Raw genomic sequence first — 17,719 nt, 5'->3', positions numbered from 1 at the left:
AAGCTGCAGAAATGAATTGTGGCCATAGATGGCGACAAAAACTCCAAAAGTTGACAGTCCTGGAACTACAGTTTAATGAATATTAAGGTTAAATATAAAACAAAAATTAAAATAAGCTGAGCATTGTCTTGTTAAACACTATTTACACTATTGATGATTATTTTGTCTATTGATTGTTTTGATTATAAACCTGAAAAAAGGTGATCTTCCCCACAGCCTGTTGTGACCCATTTATGTGGGCGTTGAAATTTAGTGAACATCTTAAATAAAACCCCCGAGACACAGAGCTGAGACAGAGAGGCCTCGTCTGAGCTTCGTCCCAGTTGTGCCATTTCCAAGCGTGGACACCTGAACACAGCTCAAATGCACATTAAGCAGCTTTTAACATGCTGCAGGTGTTGGGTGGTTGCCATGGTAATTAGACAGTCAGTCATATTGTTGAAGCAGAAATTAAAATGTAAATCCTTGAATACTGATCTCTCACCAGCCTTGTGGGAATTTCATTTTTAATCCAACAATGATAAAAAAAAACAAAAAAAAACCCCAGAATGAAGAACAATTAAACACAACATGTTTGTAGCTTTAATCTCCTGCTTTTTCCACAAGTGAGCGCAGCTCTTTCTTTCATGCTTTAAAAACATTTTGCCAGCATGGAATGCTGATGTTTGCTCTGATTCAGAATCAGCTGATGCAGCTCTTCAGAGCTTGTGTTTTCAGGGCAGAAGCTGCATTAATCCAGCAGAGTGTGCTGTAAGTCTGCAACAGGATAATACAACTGCTGGCTAAAGGCTGTTTATATTTTAACCATGAATATTACTGTTAGATATTGTGCTCTGCTTGATTTTCAGTAGAATTACAGGAAAAAAAAATAGAACTATATTTCTAACTTTTTTTTCGTATCGTTTTTGAGAATCTGTGCTCTATTTGAGTATTCCATTTCCAATGGCTTTATACTTCTTTATTGCTTTTTATAGTAAAGTGTGTACTTTTGGAACCCATTTGAGCATAAAATGTTATATTCTTATAGGTCAAACTATACTACAATAAGTAGTAGCTACTATTGGCCATATCTCGACCAGCTGACATTATATGTTTACATGTTGTATTTGAAAACAACTATGTATTTATATCACATTTAGTGCCTTTTAAAATATAGGACTTCACTTGTTTTTACATATGTACGGAGCATTAATACCCTTAGCAATAGTGCTGAAAATGTCTTGTAATGTTCTTGTTAATTTAATACACATATCTTCTTACAGCTTCATTATATTGCAATGTTACTAAATGTACTTATCTATCCTTAGTAATGTCCGTTTAATGTGTGAAACTGATGAGGAGGGCTGTTAAAAGTACATATGTATCAGTTAATCATTGCCAGTAGGATGTTATACAAACTCTGCATTGGCAGATCTTGGCCATAGCTAATACTGGCCTTCTCAGCTCTAAAAATTCTATAATCATCTAGATTTTTCACAGACACTATTTTTAATATAAAGCCAAAGTGAGACATCCTGTAGTTTAAAGTCAAAACTCATTTCTCTCACTGTAAACTTGAGTGTTTCCACTGATGTGTTTAAACTAATACACATCTAAAGTACATTCCAACAGTGATATGCAGCCTTCTACCTTCATCGTTTCTGACAGACAGGTGACATCAAGTTCACATGTGGAAAACACCCCCTTCATCTCCAGTGCTGTCATGTGACTTCTTCCACGTGTGCTCTGATTGGTCGTTCTCTGTTTGTCATTTTAAACTGACAATGGCACAGATATGTTTAAAGGAGTTAAATCGGTTTATGTGACATAAAATGACACATTTTACCTCTTATCGTGCACCAGGGAGCACATAATGAAGATGACAATGAGGATGTTGATATGAAGATGCTCGTTTTTTTTCCTATTGCATCGTTGCCATGGTGACGCTGGGCCGCTCCTCCACACCCACGCTGCTGCTTACTCCTCTCCCTCTCTCTCAAAGCAATAGATAGATAGATAGATAGAGAGAGAGAGAGGTGTGTTTTCTAACCCACGCATTGGAGTGGGAGACGACATGCGCACTCACACGTGCACACACACACGCACACACACACACACACACACACACATACACATACACATACACATACACATACACAGAGTGTGTCATGCTAGCAGTGTGTGGGCTGAACCAACCAGCCTTCCACTCATCCTGCCTCTCCCCTCTCTCTCTTCATCTCTTTCCCTCTCTCTCCCTCTCTGTCTCTCCCTCTCCCTCTCTCTCTCTCTCTCCCCCTCTCTCTCTCTCTCATTTCCCTTCCGTCTTCAGATACACCTCCTCTTCCTCCTCTTCCTCTTCTTTTTTTCTTCTTTCCATCTTCCATCAAGTCATCTCTCTCTCTCTCTCCTCCACCTCTCTTTCCCTCTTTCTCCTTGTCAGTCATTTTTTCTGTGTTCTGTTCATCATCATGGAGAACGAGTCGCTGATCTTATGGGTGAGTCTCTCTTTGCAGCTCAGTGTGACTGTGACTGTGTTTATGTATGAGTTAAGGGGAATGTAGCCCAGTATATGTGGAATGCTAATATTGCTTTGCTAAATATTTTCACCTGTGTATATGAATGTGTGTGTGCGTGTGTGTGTATGTGTCACCTGATGCCCATCTCTAACTTTAAAAGTCGTGACAAAATGCACTTCACTCTCTACCTTTTTTAAGTTAACCTTTTCTCATCGCCTCCTCTCCTTATTTCCCTTCCTTGTCTCCTCTGCCTTCCTCCTTCGCCTTCTTTCCTTGCTTCCTCTGCTCCTTTTATCTTCAGCCCTTTCATATCTTTCCATTCATTTCTTCATCTTTCTGCATCCATCCTTCACCTCAACATATTTCATCATTCTTTTTCTTCCCACTCATCCTCTGTTCCTTTTCCCCTTTTTATCTTTCATACAGCTCTCCTGTTTCCATGTTCCTCCCTAATTTGCTTCCTTTATTTTTCTTTTTCATCTGTCATATATGTTCAAACTTTCTAAATCTATAACTTTTTTCATTTCCTTGATTCTATTTGTTTTAATATAATTTGTTTTATTATTGCTGTATTTCTCATTTCTCTCATCTCCTCTGCACCCTTTCCTTTCCTTTCCTTTTTCCTTCCTTCCTTCTTATTCACTGCTTTCTTCTCTCTCACTCTCTCTCTCTCTTGCTCTCTGTCTCTCTCACTCTCTCTCTGTCTCTCTCTTGGGGTCCGCTTTATTTCCTGTTTCGTTTTCCTTCCAACATCACTTTACCATCCTCTGTGTGTGTGTTATGTAAGTGCAGCAGAGAGTGTGTAGGCTGTAGTCTCAGACCGTCTATCTAAAGCGATGATCTGCCCCCCCAAAAAAAGAAAAAACCCTCAAAAACAGGAAGTGGATCTTCACCTTAAACACTGAGACTTTTAACATTACGTGGTTGTGATGGCAGCCTCTTAACACCTGGCTTGTCTGATTGGTTTAATTCAGCATTAAACTGATTTTTCATGTTCACAGCCGCCACAGTTCTCTGTTTTTAAGTCAGGTTGATTGTATTCACATAACCAACAAGTACAAATCAGTGATTGACCTCAAAGGGCTTTAAAGTTTACCTTCATAATCATACAAACTTCATAAACACCTGGCCTGTTTTCACCATCAGAACATTGTAAAGAACACCTAACTATTGATTCTTGGATGAAATGTACAGTAATAGAAGAAACATAAACTACAAATCCCATGTTACATTTCAGCTGAGAAACCTGAAAACACTATCACAGCTTTAGGATATATTCTGATTCCCCTGTATGACTGACCTTATCTCCATGACAACCATGACAACGCTTTTAGATATCGTAGTTGGAAACCCATGCTCCATTTCTCAGAAACACACTTAAAATATTTCAAACTGCAACACAATGTACTGACTGTTGCTACTAAAGGGGAAAAAAAATAATTCTGAAATAAAATTATATCATCCTAATTTTTGATCAAGCAGTAAGTAAATCCCATTGATATTTTCAGTAAAAATATAACTTTTAAATGCTATCCTTTCGAGTCATCATTTGTGTTCATAGTCAGGATGTTATTTCATTGTAAATGTAAGATTAATTCATTTATGCAGCTGGTAATGAAATTTGTCCAGTGCAAAAGACAAACTGTGGTAAGTGATGGGGTGTGAGATTGAATATATGGCTCTTAATCTAGATACAATTATATAATTTATTAAAAGAAAGTTCTGAAATCAGAGCTAAGTTTAACATTTCAGGGAAAACAACATCCAGTAAAATACTAATGTAAATGTATAGCTTCATTTTAGATCTGCCTTCTAGTTGGAAACTTAATTAACATCATATACCAGTAACTTTCTCTTACTTTTTTCTGGTTGGTAACACGTGTCAAAGTTTCAAGACTTAACTGATTGATTAAATTGTACATAAGGCCTAAATATTTTCACGTGCATGCTACTGGTGGTCACTGCAACTCTATAAATGAATATAGGATTGTTGTAACAGTAGATTGTCTTTTCTGCTAATATCTATGTATGTCTAGTTTCCAATATTTTAACTCTATAGATTTAATTTTAATTTACTGGAAAATACAGTAAAAGACCTTTAAAGTTCAGTTACAACATCACTGCTGGTGTTCCTTCACCTTCATTACACACACATTTTCCTATTTTTTCCATTTATGTTTTCTTTTGTTAAGTTCCATTTTGTGTGATGTGAGAAAGGTACACCCCATATTTGTAGCTGCCATCCATTGTTGTTTATGGAGCTATTTTAATATGAGTGAACTGTTTAGGGGTTTTAAAGAATTCTTCTAACTTTTGCTATCTTTATCCCAGTATGTCCATACAACAACAAAGACTTTTGGAACTGCTGCTGAAACTAGTTCATAAACTCCAGGGTTGTGTTGTATAGTGGATGGACCCAAAAAAAAAATAGAACATTTTGAAAACAATGATGCACCCAATTTTATTTCAAAATGCTGTTTTATAGTGAAAATGTCTTATTTTGGATGATGACATAAGCAGAGCTGAACTGTGGATTTGGTTTAATCGAGTCTCCAAATCATCAAAATCTTTACTCTATTCAACGCTCAAAGACGCAAAAAAAAAAAAAAGAAAAAAAAAAGGCTTTTAAGATTTCGTTTCATATTTTAACATGGGGAGAGGAGAACTGAACAGCTTTGACTCAGTTTTTAGGTTTCAGCGATGTGAGAAACTTGACAAAATAAAATGTGTGTGTGTGTGTGCGTGTGTGTGTGTGTGTGTGTGTGTGTGTGTGTGTGTGTGTCAGAGAGAGAATACAGTGTGTATTATCAGTTCCTGCCATTGGTTACCATGGTAATGGCCAAGGGAGCCACATTACCAGGGCACACACAGACACACACATACTACGTCTATCCATCCTTTTCACACTGAACAATGAAATGCATCTTGGGTGATTTGACCACAACTGGACAGCATCAAATCATGTGTGAATTAGCAGGCGCTTGCAAAGGTTGTACCATACAATTAAGGCTGAGAGTGTAATGTGGACAGAGATACATGATGAATGCAAATGCTCTCAAATGCTTTCTCAACCTCTCTGCATGCTAAAAACTGCTTGAATAAAATTATTGTCAGTTAACAGGAAAAGTCCTGAATTCAAAATTTTACTTACTGGTCCAATTAGACCTCATTTACATCCGTTATTAACATGCAGGGTCACTCAGAACGTTTTATGTTAATATAGAATGTAAATCAGTTTAAGTCTTAAATGTTCATTGAATGTATGAGTATTTTATGACATTATTCAGACCTTAATGTGATCTGACCACTGATAGTATATAAACTAGGCCAGTCCACATATGATGAGCAAAGGAACAACTTGAGAGAATTTAGCACAAATATTCACTTGGACCTGAGGGTGAACTGAATGGATTTTGGTGGTGAAAGGTGACTCACACAACATGTGCTGGACCCTAACTCAGTAATTCATAAATTAATTAAGACTCAGTTTTATAAATGTATATCAGGATCATATAGTGACCATAAGGTCAAAGGTCAAGCTCATTAGTACTTTTCTGGCCTTTTTTCTTGCCGTAACTCTGGAACAGAAGGGAAGATTGTGAACATAAATCACATATGGGCACATACTGAACTGCTGACACTACTCTGAGTGTGCTGTATGAATCTGAAGATCTGCATTGAAGAAGCATTCAAGAACAAAACACATCACCCCTCAATCATCTTATCTAAGACTATCTTTTCTGTTTACTCAGTTGCATTTTTAGGATTTGTAATCTCTAAAGTCAGCTGTTTAAGTTACACAATGATTGAGGAATTTGATGTGAATGACAGCAGATTAAAACATTAAATAACAATGTTATTTTGATTTCCAAAACTAGAAGATGTTGTCATCCAAAATCTTCATTTTCTGTTTCCATTATCCCCTGTGCATCCTGGTTTTCCATCACCTTGTTCATTGAGGTTTAACTGGTATGGATGCTCCAGTATCTGGAGGGAGCAGTTTGGTTTGGATCATAATGCCACTGTCCATTTATTCCTGTTGAATTACTGCATTTGAAAAATGACACAAAAGTTCCCAAAGCATAAACTTCAACTGTTGCTCTTTAATGACCATAATGGATGTTGGCCCTCTTATTTGTTAATTATTGTCTGCACTGTGGTGCCACTAAATATTTATCTTGATCATTATTCGCATACAGTAACAGCAGAGGATGGAGATACATTTATTTGCGTTCACCTTTTCTAATTTGATAAATTTGGTAAAACTATGCCTGAAGGAAATGAGATTTGAAAAGGAATCATTTGTGTGGTTTTATAGTCTTGTTATTCATCTTTACAACAGAAACTAATAACTGCCATCATGAAAACTGTAGTAGATGTCAACAGTGAATACATAGTATGACTTATTGTGATAAACACTATGTACTGTTTTAATTTATCATAAAGCACAACTCACCCCTAAACCAAGTTAATGACTTACTGTGGAAGTTGTTTTTCCACCTCTGACCACAGACTACAATAAAGTCTGATTACAAACTCAGTCAAAGCACAGTTTTGAATGGAAGCTTTAACTGGATCTTCAAACAATATGGATTAATCCTCAGTTGAGAAATGTGGTCTGTGCAGTATCAACCACACACACTACGTGTGTGAGTGTGTGTTTGTATCTCTGTCTTCATTGTGTTTTTGTTATCAGTGCCGTCCAGCTTCTCAGCTTTTCCTGCCAAACATCCGTTTCCTTGGCAACCCAGACGGGAAACAGGAAGTGTGAGTCACAGGAAGTAGTTCTAATCATTGTCAAGTATTTTTTTTTCTTCGTTACAACATGTCCTCCTACTGTCTGCGTTGCTATGGAAACATTTTTGTTCCATAGACCCACACACACCAGCTGGCTAGCATGCTGTTAGCTATTAGCAGGCTACCATCTGGCTACCAGTATGCTACTGCTGACTAGCAGTGAAATAATAGGCTACCAAAGGTCACCAGCTGGTTATTAACATAGCACAATATGCTTCTGTTCACCAGTAAACTAACACTATTTTGTTCATGCTAAGAGTTAAAAGTTTTAACATGACAGTAGACAACAGCTGTCAGTTAAAGAGGCTACAAGAGATACATTAGCTGCCAGTAATAATAGGTTACTCAACCCCAACAACATGTTACTAACTGCCATGTGGTGGCATTATCCAGTTCATTCTGTCAAAGAGCAAACAAACAAGTCTTGACCTCAGAAAAAAAGCAGTTAATGCACATCTTTAGGAGGGGGCCGTAGATATGACATTTGGAAGAGTTTCATCATTGCAAACTACACTAAGATGCATTTTGTTGGAAAACAAACTTGGGTGTGGTCACAAATAGCAGATCTGAAAGAAAAAAAAAAAAATATCCGAAATGTTAAAACAAACCACTCAATCCATGCAAAAACTGTATTCCTGAACTTTAAAGGCATTTCAAGGAAGTGTGTTTTCAGTGCACAGGAAATCTCTGTTGGTACCAAGAAGGCACATAAGAGGCAGACTGAAGGTTGTCCAAGATGACTGAAACCCAGGAAAGAGTTCTGGTGATCTGTCCTCTGGTTTGACGCTGACAGATGTTTGGCAAAGGCTGGTAATAAAAACACTTAAAGTTGCCACAGATAAACATTGGTGATATCGTAGTACATTCACATGAGGGCCATCAAGATCTTATCACTTCATCTTTGGGTTACAGTGCATGTTTGTGCCAAATGTGAAATTAAAAAATAAAACAACAAAATATAATACCACAGACACTACTATCAATGACTATAAATTCATGAAACTTAGTGGACGCTGTCTATCATGTTTTGGTTACAAGTAGTGTCATGCATCTTACCAATGGAAAAATAAGTAATATGTGTTGAAATGCTCCCAACTCCACTTTTGTTTGCTCTCCAGTTGCCAAAATATCTTGTAAGAACTTTATGTTTCACTGTACATTTTTACCTGTGTAGCAATATATAATGAGAAAAAAGGATGATGATTAATACACACTTGGTCTGACACTCACAGCTGATCAAAAACAGTCATGTGAAAATGGCTGCCTTCAACCATGACACTAAAACAAAGACTGGACAATAGGTCTGAATGTGCAAGTTTACCGGATTTGATACCACCGATGTACATCATTGTTGTGAATGAGTGTAGGATCATAGGAGTGACCGATTAAGATTTAACCGAAGCCCAGAAGAATTCCTGGTCTTCAACATATTCACCATTTTTGTGCTCAGAATAGAAAAAGAAACAGTAGTCAAGATTTAAAAATTTACATAACACCACATTTATGTTGTACATGTACTAGTAAGTATCAGTCATATTATGGCATAGTGTATAGATATGATTAGACGAGGAAGGTTATTATTGTTATTAATTATATAAGGAGAAGGGGTGGGAGTTTATAAGTTGTACTTCTTCTCACTCCTTTTCGAATATGTATTGTATGTCTTATGTTTAAGTGTTTTGTTTATTTATTTTCTTCTGTTTGACATTCATGTTTGAAATAAATACATCAATCAATCAATCAATCAATCAATCAATACATTTTAGATGGGTATGTCGTGGCTTTCATTACCATGCAAACTGATTCCTTAAACGGCTTCGTAGTGAAGTAGTGTAACTGACTGAACCTGCAATGGCCTCTGCAAAAGATAACTGTTTGACCCATTTCTGTTTTAAACTGCAAGACAGCATGAATCGTCGTCTCTGCACCCAGTCCTCTCCTGACATTTTTTTGGTTCTCCCTGCTCCCTCTTTTCCTTCCCTTCCTTCATATCCTGGCCTCCCGTTACTTTACCTCCCACCCACCTCCTCCCTATCTTCCTCTCGCTCTTCCTCCCTCTCTTCCTCTTTTTCTACAGGATGGGCAGGGCAGCTCCCACAATTCAATCTGAAACTCTAAGACCTCTCACCCAGCTGCCAGATTAGTATTCAACAACTACAGTTATACTACAAAAACTACATCGGCAACAGCGACAGCCACTACTCCAGACACAGCCACTCCACCTCAGGATTACAATAATCCAAAAGAACTTCCTCTGAAAGCTCTTCACCAGAGGTCCATCCAGTCCAAACCTGTCTGAGACACAAGAACCTGGCATTTTAGCCTGGACCGGAACCTGAAAACAGAGCCAGAACCAGGCCCAATTCAGTACCAGACCAGAAAGCCGGACAGACTCCACAGAAAATCAGAAGAGATCAGTAGAACCAATAAGGCCATCGGAAAAGTTTGATGGGACTGCTGACGATAGGTAAGTGCCAAGTTGACTGGAAATATTAGGTTTTCCCACTATAGAATATTCTTGACAAGTTGGTTTATGACTAGTCAAGAATAGTTGTTTGTTTTTTAGTAAACCTTAGACATCTGATTTCCCATTGAATCAGTGTTTCAACCTGCTTAACATGAAGCTGATAAATGGTCAAAAGGTTGGTTTGAAACGACCTGATTATGTTTTTCATAACCATGTTGCCTTGAGCTGGATTTGTAGATTGTTGCAGTTCAATGGTCAGACACTAACGATACACTTTATTAGACCTGGGCCTAAATAGTTATGAATTAGTTTTTAACTAGTTCATCAGGATCCAGTTGGTGTGAAAACTGTTCACAAACACGTCTGGATCCCTTTGGGTGTAGAATATAATAAAAATATTCCTGTAAGCTCATCTATCTTTACCCTCAATGGCTAATTAAGGACGAGGGCTGGATGCTCCATTCTTCACTCAGACATTTACTGTGTTCCAGGATATTTATATCCTTTTATATTTCAGTCTTTCAGCAGCTGGCTGACATAAACTCCACAACAACAAACCTTGACGGTTAAATTCTTTGACAAAGTGTATTAGCTTTTCTGCTTCCACTGAATAGCTGTTATATCCTGTCGACACTGGTCACATAATGAAAGCATTACATCAGCAGAGGCTGCACCAGATGTTGAAAAATGTGGTCCATGCATTTGGAATCCACTGAGGATGAATCTGGCCTTGAAATTGTAACAATCATTAGAATAAATGTGCTCATCTCAAACAAACTGGGAGCTTGACCCTAAAGTAATGGATGTTTCATACATCTTACAATTTACAGTCAAATTTGATTTGGGTTTTCAGTGAAAGATCAGATAACATGAATCTTTATTGATTCCACAATGGGGAAATTCACTGGTTAAGGCAGCAACAGGATAAAGTGCAAAGACATAGAGTTACCTGATAAAGATGTGTGTTGTCCAATATAGGACTGATTATAATGTTTTCCAATGAAGATGGTGATTGATGTTTTCTCAGCACCATCACACCTGTAAGGGTGATGATTTATCATGGAAAGAATGATCCACAAAGCTTGTGATTTTGTGTTCACAAACAATTTCCATCCATTTAGACTATCATCTTAAAAAAAGAAAAAAGACAAATCTGGATTACTCACTAACATGTACTGATCCTAATTTTTATCACCCAGTCATGATTTTTCCTGAAAGATTTTTTTTTTTACAGTAACCAGAATACTTACTGTAAAAAAAAAACACACACAAATTCATGATTGGGTTTTTTTTCTGCAGACTTGTGATACAGACCCTTCATTGCTGACAACACTGTTATCTTATAGGACATGTTTTTGAATGGAATTTCATGAAAATAACAGCTTTTTCAGCTTAGTTTTCTATTCACAATTTTTTTTCCCCACTAAATTTAAGCCCATTTTGTGATATTAGTGATTCTGGGGGTTTGCAGGTTGAAGGTGCAAAGTGAAATTGGAGTTTGATGATGATGATGTAGCTTTTTCCACTGTTTGGCTGGACAAGGGTGGCTGGATACTCCTGGTTTCTTCTTATGCTGTGGTCATACATGTGTTTTTTTTTCTTTTTTAGATGTTCTGAACATGTTAAATATTTTTTATTATATTTGAAACATCAGACGTTTTTTAAATGGCAGCAGCACAAATGTCAAAAAAGATTAGAGTCAACATGTACAATTGTTCTACGGGTTTTCACACAAGTAAGATTCTTAGTAAACACAGATTGCACACAGATAAAGATAAAGAGGTCTTCTTTTCATACAAAAAATGTGTCAATAAAATGTCAAGATCCACAAAAGTTTAGTTAGACTTCCCCTTTTTCTTTCAGTGCTTTTATTTTCAGTCATCCTGCTTGGGAGAGCTTTTCTCTCTGTCACTTTTTGTGCACAAATCACAGGATTCAGGATGTGGAGCTGATTTTCCTTTTTAACAACAGACAGACAGTGTGATTATTGTCAGCTGGTAACACAGGCGCTCTTCTCACTATCAAGGAACATCAAGTCTTTCTGAATTATGCAACAACACTCAGGCTGAATACTGTAGCTCTTTCCTGGTAGAGAAACTAAGGAGTTTAATGTATGTGTGGTTAAAAGGATTTTTCTCAATTTTAAATGTTAAGAAGTCAGTTTAACTAATGACTTAAGAGTAAATTACTGAACTACCTTCACTTTTTATTTTAGTCTCTGCAGAAATTTTTGACAGCTTTTAAATTTGGGTTTTTTTTGATTAAGGGTTGAGTAAAAAAAAAAAAAAGAGAGAGAGAGAGAGATTGTTGACCGTCATTTTTTGCAGTTTTCCATCATTTTAATCAAAGAGAAGATTAACTGATTAATCTACATAATCACCATTTTCATTTTCATCAACCTTAGTTTTTGCAAATATGGAAAAATGATGAACAGCTTGTCTCTAGCAGTTTCAATCAGTCTCTTTTAGAGGCATGTGGGCGTATGTCTTTTGGCTTTTTAGAAATCAAAGCATTTTGATGTTCAGTCTTATTTCCAGTCAAATAAGGCTGACTTGTACAGGATTTGGGAGGACAGGAGCTCTGCTAAGGACAAAAACGGGAAAAGATCAAAATATTGACCCTGAGTTATTTAAGGACAAAGCCTCCTAACGAACAAGAATTTCACCTTTGGACAAAGCAAAACAATGATCTCAAGAGTCCGATCAGTGCTGGCATCAAACAGGATGCTGGGTTTCCTGATTCGATCACCTGAAGACAGACCTGAGGATACGTTACGTAACTGAACACTATGCGGAGAAAACAACTGCTGATAGCAACACAAATGCTGCTGTGCTTCTCCTCCCACTGAGACTTAACTGAAGGGCCCATTCACATTTACAACATCGAGCAATAAGATTACAAGAGAAGACGCTTTTTCCTGACAAAATGTGGTGTGATTACTAAGAGCAGAGATGTTTTGCTCGGCGAGGTGTGAAATTAGGATTTGCAGAAAGAGTCTGAAATGACAGAAAATTAAATCCAAAAAGAAATGGAAAGAATTGATTGAATCGAAAGGGAATAATAAGACTGAAGTGAGAAAAAACTGGGAGCTAATTTCTAAAAGCAGACACAGGTTAATGTAGGTGTTGTCACAGCAGGAAGTCAGTCATAACAGGCCAGAAATGTAGTATTAGAAATTTCTGGTCATAACCTGGTCAGCGGTAGAGTTAAATGTGTTTCTATGACAACAATAGTAAATGACCAGAATTAAACTGATTATTTGTACAGGTCAGAGGCTGTTTTCCCTGAAAGAAGCCAAAATATTCCAATTGGTTCCTGGTGATTAGTTGGTGTTTCGGTCATAAGCTCCACCCTTCAGTGTTAGCCACCAGGACAAGGACCCAAAGGTGATTTCTGTCTTTTTAGGTAGATCATCAGCGTGATTTATACTGAAGTTAGCATCATTCTGGTGACATATTCTTTTGCATGATTTGATGGCATAAGAGTGATTGACAGCTATAATGACCGATCAAACTGCCAGACTTTGGTTGTGCAATGTGTCACAGAAGTACAAAAACAGCTCCTGTCATGTTTTTTATTATAGGAGGATGTCACATTACTGACGTTCATCTTTTATTGTGTGGTCTGAGCACATTTGAAGTTGGTTGTCACATTATGGTGTCCTTTGACAGATAGGGTAGGTGTACCTTTCTCTTATTAAACCACTCTATCCTGTAATCCTCATATTTTTTTTTATGTAGAGTTTATTTCTTTAGGGACAGTATATAGCACAGATTACTGCCACAGAACAAAGCATTTATAGCCTGAGCTAATATGCAATGTTAGTCCCTAGGTGGTGTTTTAAAGTACATAAAACAAACACAAAGGCTGTACAAAATACATAGTCACAATAATACACAATACAAATGAATCACAGTAAAATACAGTTGAACAAGAAAGAGTAAGAAGTGAGTTACTCATGGCAATTTGACTGTTCCCTCTACAGGGTGGGGAAGCAAAATTTACAATGAACATTTGGTTGTTTTTTCTCAGCAGGCACTACATCAATTGTTTTGAAACCAAACATATATTGATGTCATAATCATACCTAACACTATTATCCATACCTTTTCAGAAACTTTTGCCCATATGAGTAATCAGGAAAGCAAACGTCAAAGAGTGTGTGATTTGCTGAATGCACTCGTCACACCAAAGGAGATTTCAAAAATAGTTGGAGTGTCCATAAAAACTGTTTATAATGTAAAGAAGAGAATGACTATGAGCAAATCTATTACGAGAAAGTCTGGAAGTGGAGGAAGCAACAAAAAACGAACCAAAGCTTTTATTAAAGCTCTCAAATCCAAAATCCTAAAGGATCCAACCAAATCCATGAGAAAAATGGCAATTGAACTTGAGGTAGACAACAAGACCGTTAGAAATGCAGTAAAATATGATTTGAAGTTAAAATCTTGCACAAGAACACCAAAACACTCGTTGACAACAGCAACAAATCCAACTTGAGCAATTTTTGGGAATCATGTTTATGGCCGCCTTCTAGCCCAGATCTAAACCCTCTGGATTCTGCTATTTGGGGCGTTTTAGAACATGCTACCAATAGAACATCACACAGCAATGTCGACTTTCTTAAAGATACTATTAAAGAAGAATGGGAGAAGTTGTCACCTGAAAATGTGAGGAACACTTGCGCAAGTTTCAGGAAGCGTGTGAAGGCAGTTATTGAGAAAGAAGGAGGACACATAGAATAAAAACATTTTCTATTTTGTAAATTTTCTTGTGGCAAATAAATTCTCATGACTTTCAATCAACTAACTGGTCATACACTGTCTTCAATCCCTGCCTCAAAATATAGTAAATTTTGCTTCCCCACCCTGTATTTCAAATCCAGTCTAAAATGATTCCAGTCAGAATCCAGTTTTTGTTCTTCGGAAGAGGATTAGGGCCACTGGGAATTTTTTTTTTAATTAAGGTCCAGTATATTATTATTATTATTATTATTATTATTATTATTATTATTATTATTATTATTATTATTATAAAGTCAGACTGATTAAAGTCAGAATTCTGACTTTTTTATCATAATAATAATAATAATAATAATAATAATAATAATAATAATAATAATAATAATATATTGGACCCTAATTTTATTTTATTTTTTATCCAGTGCCCCTAATCCTCTTCCATAGTGTTCTGAAGACAGAGAGATCCACATATTATTTCCATGAACAGAGAAAGCACTTAATCCAAGAGCAATTCACTGGAGATGGAATTTTTGGAAATGTTTTTGATTGATTAAAAAATAAGGAGTCATGCTGTTGCTCTAAGATGAACTGGTGCCACGTTTAGGGTCTACCCCACCTGGTAGTCAGGATAGGCTTCACCTCTGGAGTATGAAGAATTTCAGAAAATGAATGAATGACCTGATGCTGTTCCAACTCAGAAGGACAATGTACAGATCTATTCATTTAATTTCACCTCTATTCAACACAAACTTGAAAAGAATAAGTTTCATTTGCATCACACACAGCATTGTTCAAAGTTAAAACAAAAATGACGTTTCCAGTGGTGTACTATAGCCCAACTACTTCATTTGCTCAGAATTCTGTTTTTAAAGTTCAATATGGAAGACCTGTGCTCATAAACTGTGAAGTCTGAAGCTTGTCAAGGTCTGTTTGGGAGTCAGTTGTTTATTGATGCCAGCTAACAACATTTTCACTTGCCTCCATCTATAAGAACAGCCTTAGCCTTTGTATTGTATTTTCCAGATACATCTGTCTATCTGTCTATCCTGCATTGCCTATCTCCTCTTGTCTTACAGTTGAAACAGTGTACAAAACACACAAAGTAAAATTTTAAAAAACTAACAGCTTCCAACACTACAAATACTCCAAACTGAATCATGTGTATTAAATATTTGAGTGGTCTGCAGATGGTTACTTAGGTCATAAGGAAAAACCTGTTGTATACTGTCAGTATTAGTGCTGACAGATAGTCATGTTGTCATTGTCACTGTGATATGAACATGCACCATATACACATTGAAGAAAACAGCCTTTAATTGTATGCGTTTGATTTACACACTCAGGATGTGACCATTTGACAGATCAGATGGAGATACACGTGCCATGTATTTACTTCATTTGGCATCATATGAAGCCTGGGTGACAGTGAGCCACCCTTAGATTAGAGGGTGTCAGGCTGGAGGCTGTTGCAAAGTTATTTATCACACATCGTCAGATCATCAAAGTGCCCTCACACATCACAGATTTTCTTCATTCTATGCAGGCATAATAGATCAGTTATTAACATATTTATTGAGTCAAGTGTTTATTTCGCTGCTTTAATGTTTGTAAAAGTTCCCCCATAATACATAAATGAATAACATTACTTCAGAGTGTGTTTTTGGTGGAGGAGCTGCTGCAGAGAGGTCAGTTTCAGAAGGGAAAGTCATTCAGTCTGAGAGCGAGTCATCATTTTAAACTTCTGCATCAGTAAGCCTGTTGACAACACTGTGTGGCACTGATTTCAATTTGAACAGCTGTCACAGAGTTGGCTCGCCTCTGGTCTTTACCATCATTTTGAAGGTTAAGCCATCAAACAACTGTGAAAAGATATAATTTAATGAGCTTTTATTCCAGGCACTGAGGAGAGAACAGTCTAAAACTGAAAAAACAATTTAGAGGTTTTCCAATTCTATTCTTTCTTTTGTTTCTAAAGAGAGTGTTTCAGTTCAAAACCTCAGAGAAGGTGAAGATTAAAAGCAACCTGAAGAAGAGAACTTCAAATAGTCGGTATTGTTCAGATCTGCTCACTCAGCTTTGTTTCCTGACATTTGTTGCCTTGTTGAACAGCCTGAGAGGAGAGTGTTTGGAGGGCAAACCTGCCTGAAAGATTAATCAAGGACAGAGTAAACATTATCATAACTCAGGGATTTTTTTATGTGTTTCCTGCTCTGTTTTACCAGAAGTCACCTCTTTCTGAATAGCAAAGGTTTTTGTTTCTGGCCGTCTGTATCAGTGGTGTGTTTGCTGAAGTTGAAAGGTGAAAATCAAACCCAAAAGCTCAGACCTGATTACAGTTTTTATACATCACTGAGTCTGAGTCGGCACCTCTGCAATCACAGTTTCAGTAAAATTATGACCTGCCAGACTCATGACCTGTGGTTTGGACTCACTTTATTGATAGAAAATATCAAGATAAAGAGATGGTAAACCACTAACTCATGTAGAGCTGATGAATATTACATGAACAAAGTTGCTGCAATGATAATTTATAGTGTTTCAGGTGAAGACATGTAGCAGAGGTTCCCTTAACCACCTTGTTGAGCCGCATTATGTAATAAATTCCCATTATGTAATAAAAGTTCAAAACGTAATAAGAATGTCACGTCATCTTGTAATAAAGCCGCATTATGTAATAAGCTGACACATTTTGTAATAAACTACGTCAACACACTATATAGTAAATTTTTTCACATTATGTAGTAAGTTATTACAATTTTTTGAAATTTATTACAAAATGCACTTGACTCATTTTTATTTAAAAAAAAAAAGTAATAACATGGTTTATTATGTAATAACAATCCAAATTAATATAATTTCAGAGCAATTTAGAAGAAATTAATTTCTCAAATTGTATTAAGTTACTATATAACGTGAAAAAATTTGCTACATAATGCATTAGGGTAGTTTATTACAAAATGCGTCAATTTATTACATAATGCGGTTTTATTACAAGATGACGTGACATTCTTCTTACATTTTGAACTTTTATTACATATTGGGAGTTTATTACAAAATGTGGCTCAACACACCTGAAGGCATCTAGATAAACCACTGACATACAGTAAAAGACATTTTGGGACTTTCTATTGTAATGTTACATTCTATAGACTTATTAGAACACAGAAATACACTGTTGCCCACAAACTTGGAAAAAAATATTTTCAGACATATTTCTC

The 17,719-nt window shown here is 36.6% G+C and overlaps 1 protein-coding gene across 1 annotated transcript in view; it reads left to right on the top strand.

Moving 5' to 3' along the window:
* The first annotated feature begins 2,370 nt into the window (after window positions 1–2,370).
* Window positions 2,371–17,719, top strand: part of shank3b (SH3 and multiple ankyrin repeat domains 3b) — a 69,490-nt gene continuing 54,141 nt past the window's right edge. Inside the window, 2 exon segments of the mRNA XM_030149792.1 lie at window positions 2,371–2,474; window positions 9,370–9,759. The gene's annotated coding sequence lies outside the window, so the exon portion shown is untranslated.

The sequence above is a fragment of the Sphaeramia orbicularis genome, chromosome 12 (assembly GCF_902148855.1).
Source record: "Sphaeramia orbicularis chromosome 12, fSphaOr1.1, whole genome shotgun sequence".
Classification (NCBI taxonomy): domain Eukaryota; kingdom Metazoa; phylum Chordata; class Actinopteri; order Kurtiformes; family Apogonidae; genus Sphaeramia; species Sphaeramia orbicularis.
This window is presented reverse-complemented; position numbering and strand designations above follow the sequence as displayed.